The following is a 6,000-nucleotide window of genomic DNA, read 5'->3' on the forward strand; positions in this document are numbered from 1 at the left end:
CATTTGTTCAAGACTCATTATTGTTTATGTAGATATTTCGAAAGACAGAAAAAAAAAACTTTTAACAATATAATTGACTTACTACTTAGTTGTTTACAGGTTTGAATTTCAGATGAATCGGTAATTGTAGTCGCTATAGAGATCTTCGTTGCCGTCGGAAGTTTGATGGAAACACGTTGAGCAGAATGTGTGATGACTGTAGATTTCTCAGCTGTAGTTGATATTGAACTGCGTCCGTCGGGCGTCGTGAATGATATTGGTAGTTTTATTTTATTTTAAATTTTAATTCTTCATTAACTTCACTCACTTGAATTTTATTATGAATTTTATTGTTAATTCACAAAATTTTATTTTTTTTCTTGATGTATATGATTTTTATAAATTTATATACTTTTTTTTTTGTTTATTAATTTATTTGAGAGCAGAAAAAAAAAATTTAATTTCAGATCTTGAATAATAAAAATTCAATTTTCAATTTAAATGTTCGACGAGAAAAAAAAATTTTGTTATTTTATCTTAATTATTTTTGAATTTTTTTTAATTTCAATTATTTAGATTTTTATTATTATTTATTTCACTCACTTCAATTCTCACTTAACTTTTCACTTCTGTTTCACAATTTTACTTCTTTTTTTTTTTTTTTATTTAGGAAAAAAAAAATTTCCGATGTCGACAAAAAAAAATTTGTAATATTTTTTTTTGTGTTGCTCAATTTCACTTTGAGAACTTGATGTTAATTTTTGTAAAAAAAAATTTTCGGATTTTTGAGATTTTACCAGTGTATTCGGGGGCTGTTCGAATCCGTCGCTGCCACCAATTTTAATTATATAATAAGTTGTTACGTCCTGGTTGATGTTTTGGCGCTGGCGTGGTTGAGCGGTCGATTTGAATTGGACGTAATGAGAACTTACGTATAATTATAAATAATTATTTAGTAGGGGTTGACAGCCACCATTCGGTGGTTGAAATAAACTGGTTATTATTTTATATCTCAATCCGATTTATTCAATTGTAAAAGAATAATTTCAATAATGTGGAAATATACAATTGAATCAATTTATAAATTGTTAAAGTTCGTCTAACAATAACTTCGAAAGGGTGAGAAAGAAGTTGAGTATTTAATATTGAGCCTGACTGCTCTCTATGATTCTATATTTCAGACTGACTTCTCTAGATCGAGAAAAACTAGAGTAAGTCTCTTATCAATACGAGGCGTTTGGGCATCAGGCCCGCGCATCGTTCGATATAGAGGGGTGGATCGTGATAAGCAATATTCTCGAATGATCCATTCTCCGTTCTCACGCTTTCTCCGTTTTTATTATTAACAAATGAGTCACTTATCTATGAACAAAAGTTATCTTAGAACAAAATAGATGTTTGTGCAGCTGCACGTCTCGAAGATTTACTCGAGGCGTCAGCGTTTATTTATACATAACAAATATTAAGAGAAAAATAACTTTATTAATATGTTTCAAATATTCTAAATAATATCATATTATTTTATATTATTATGTTGTGCTATATTATTACATTATATTATATCCTATAATATAGAGTAACTTATTAATTATGCAACTTGCTAAATTATCAATATACATCTTAATTAATTAGTTAGGTCTCAGATCGGTCTCTTAATAATTAGTATTTAAAAATAGTCAGAGACATCTGAAGAGCAGGCTGGGACGTAACAATTGTATCTAAGTACAAGAAAATAGGTTAAGTAATAAGAAGTTGTAGAATGGATAAAGTGAAGAACATATATGTGTAAGCTTATATCTCAAATTTGAATTAGTGAAAAGTATAAATGTATAAGTATAATATTTAGTAAAGAACATAGATATATAAGTATATATACATATAAGCATGAGTGTGAACATGAGAGTAGTGGGGAGAAGTTGGAGAGTGGAGGTCAGAGATCTCTCTGTCGTCTGATGTAACTTCACTTCTCTCCGAGAACTTTTGACGAATACAACTGTTATTACTGATCAAGTTCATTCATACTTTATAATAAAACTCAGTCTTCAGATAAATTATTATTTGATCAATTACATCTATCCTTATCTATAACTTAATTATTTCATTAAATTAATAATAATAATCATCATCATCGTAGTCAACAATAAATTTATCCACTGTTTTCAATTCAAAATTGGTCCAGCGTGACAACGAACTCCCCACTGTCCAGGAGGTGGCGTCAGCTCCGATCCTAGTAACCTCCCAGGACATAACAATCTCGCTCTTAGTTCTTTTTATATTTTTTTTAGCGTCGGTTTTACTAGACACTGGCGCTATGTGACCAACCGAGTTATTTACTTTTTCTGTGCGCGCCTTGATATTTCGAGAGACTATCTATATATTAGATCATTACTCAACGAGACTAGCTGTTGACTAATGATTAATATAAATTATTTAATTTTTTTCATTTTTACTTAAGTAAAAGATTTGATTTGCTATAAAAAAATGTCAACTTTAATTGTAATAATTAGCATTTTTTAAGTATTGTAATATAATTACGCATTATACTAGAAACGAGACAAGCTGTTGACTAATTATTAATATAAATTCTTTTATATTTTCATTCTTATTTAAATAAAAAATTTTATGTTCCATAAATAAACAGAACCTGCAATAATCATAAATATATTTTTTTCTCTATTTATTGTTTTTATTAAATTATTTAAAAAAAGAACTAATGAACTAATAGAGCGAACTAGTTCGCCATTGGATTATGAACTAAATTGAGCGCTCTCAGTGGTGATCGATTAGGCCCAAGACTATAACAGCTTTAGACTCACTCCAAGCGTCGATAGACAGAGTCCAAACCTTCTTGAAAAAGCGCAACCTAAATCTTTCTCACTGTAAAACAAAAGTTATAATCTTCACAAATAAAAACATAGACATTTATAATTCTCTACACATAAAGATTAATAACACCAGAATTAAACCATCTAACTCTGTTACCTTCTTGGGTATAAGGCTAGACCCGAAATTAACCTTCAAACATCACTTTAATCTCCTGATAACAAGAGCCAAAAAACTAACAAACATAATCAAATCTTTAAGAGGCACCTAGTGGGGTGCTGACCCAATGACACTACTTAATATTTACAAATCCTTCATACGTAGATAATTTGAATATGGAAGTCACATATTTGTCCACCTAGTGGACAAACTAAATAAAATACAAAACCAAGCCTTAAGATTATCTATTGGGGTCAGGATTTCCACTCCAATAAACTCGCTGATGGCAGAAACTGGCGTAACTCCACTTAAACTTAGATTCGACGAACTCTCCAACAGATATGCCATTAAAATACTATCTCTAACTTCATCTACACCTGCAAAAGCCCTGGATCGTCTTATCAATCTAATGAGCAACAAAAGGAGGTGCCCAGCATACGACAACTCCTTTCCGTTACTGAAGGCTTACAAAAAGTTTGATCAATTCAGAAACCTAATTCACTCACATCGACTGCCGATTCCATATCAATTTCCCTATGAAATCAGATGGCATAAACCTGACATCGACTTAGTATCAGGACGAGAACTCCAAGGACTCACTCCTGAAGACACCAGCAACAACTTCTCAACAATGTCTAACCAAAAATTCGGAAACTACACGCATTTTTTTACAGATGGGTCCAAAAGCCCCCAAGATGATCAAAAAGTTGGTATTGGGGTTTACTGCCCTCAACTAAACCTCGAAATATCACTCACCATCTCCAATCACGCATCAATCTTCACTCTAAAAGGAACAGGAATCATAAAAGCTATCGACCTCACATCCATATATAACATTGAAAAAGCAGTCATCTTCACCGATTCACTCAGCGTACTGCAGGCAATAAACAATCTGGATCTCGACAAAAACTCATATAGCACCAATAATCCTACAAAAACTAAAAAAAGACGATGAAGAAAATCGTAAAATAAAATTAACATGGATCCCGAGTCACTCAAACATTGATGGAAACGAAATCGCCGATCACCTAGCCGAAAATGCCATCAACTCAGGTTCTGCCATAAGCATCAAACTACCTTACTCAGATCTAATAAACATCTCTACAATCCAAATCAATTCATTCACTGACAAACTCCTGCGTCTGAGAAGCCGACTTAAAGGAAAAATATACTTCGATAACTTTTACCAGGGTTTGAAGAAACCTTGGTTTCGAAAATTAAACATAACAAGACCAGCCATTGTTTCTTTCTGTCGTATGCGTTTAAACCACTACAATTTAAACTACAGTGCCTATAGGAAAAACCTCTGCGAATCACCTTCTTGCGAATGTGGCCACCCAACTCAAGACCTTAATCACATCTTCTGGGAATGCCCCCGCTTCGAAACCAACCGACCAGCGCTCCTAAAGGCCTTAAAAATTCTTAAATTCACCCCACCCATCGACATCAATTCTATTTTAAAAACTCCATCTGCACATCACGTATATGTCCTATACAACTTTCTTAGAAGATCAAAACTTGATACTTAAAAATCCCGCGCGAATTAAAGCCCAACACACAAACGGCTATATGAGCTGAACAGTTCAAGCCAGAAAATGAAGAGTGAGTGAGTTGCACTCCAACCAGTGCAGCCAGATCGCGGACGAAAAGTTCCCCTCCCCAAGCACTGTTTAAGCTGTAAGTGATGCTAAAATGGTGCGAAAAAAGGGGGAATTTTCGTCCGCGTTCTGGCTGCACTGACTCCAACACTTCTAGAGCAATGTCTGGCTATCAGGGATTCCTTTCCTGATAGCCAAGTTGGCCGCAACTTATAATTAGGGACGTAAATGCATATGTCAACTGACATACACGCTGGGACGTAACAATCGTATCAATCAGACTTTGAGATTTCAAAAAGTAATTAATAACTGCACAATCAACTAATCCTTGGTGTTATTGACATGATTTTATGCGAGCATTTTGCGAAATGGTGGCTATTTGACAGTAAAGCCCATCTAAATACTTCGCATTTGAGGCGTGCAATAACAATAAATTTTTAAAAAACATAGAGGATGCGTTTGCGCATGTGCACAGCTAGTATTAGAACATCGGGCATAATTAAAATGGCACATTTACATCTCTACCGTAAAAGTCTCTACCTCAAATGTAACTCTACCAAGAACAAGTCCACCCTAACTTTTTTACCATTTGCTGATCATACCGCATTAAAATCCTACCAATATATTACTATATCAAATAGTAATTATGCCAAATTTTTTTCTTTATCATGAAATATCCCTGCAATTTAATAACTTTCCCATTTGAAAACACTGCCACAACCAGTTCCGCCATGAAAATCTGGTACATTTTCATCTCTACCATAAAAATCTCTACTCCAACTATAATTCTATCAAGATCAGTTCTACCCTAACTTTTCTACCATTAGACAATTATACCATATGAAAATCCTACCAAAATATTACTGTATCAATTATTTTTTATACAAAATTTCTTCATTACCACGAAACATCCCTTCAATTTTGTAACTTTACCATTTGAAAACTCTACCACAACCATTGCAGCCATCAAAATCTGATCCAAATCTATGTATACCTGAAATATCTATGCCATTTAACAGTTGAACCAAATAAAGTCTACCATAAATATTTCTACCCCTTATTAAATTTACCACAACACAAATGTACAAAAAAAATGCTTAACCAATTAACAAATTCGCCTAATAATATTTCTATCTCATGATAACTCTAACACTTTTTTAACTCAACCAGTTTAAAACACTACCATAATAATCCCTGATAACACGAGTTGATCATGAAAAAGTTGGTCATTCGTTAGTTTCCGACCAACTTGACGACAAGTTATCGACAACTTCAGCTTTTGCAACTTTTGGCTACAAGTTACCGCCAACTTTCTCAGAAAGTTGGTGCCAGTATGGAGCCGCAACTGGAATGCAAGTTTCTGAGGAAATTGAAAAGAAATTTACCGTCAACTTATGATTGCCAACTTTTGCCACCAACTTTCTCAGAAAATGTCCATCAA

This window comes from Microplitis demolitor, chromosome 9 (genome assembly GCF_026212275.2).
Source record: "Microplitis demolitor isolate Queensland-Clemson2020A chromosome 9, iyMicDemo2.1a, whole genome shotgun sequence".
Lineage (NCBI taxonomy): Eukaryota > Metazoa > Arthropoda > Insecta > Hymenoptera > Braconidae > Microplitis > Microplitis demolitor.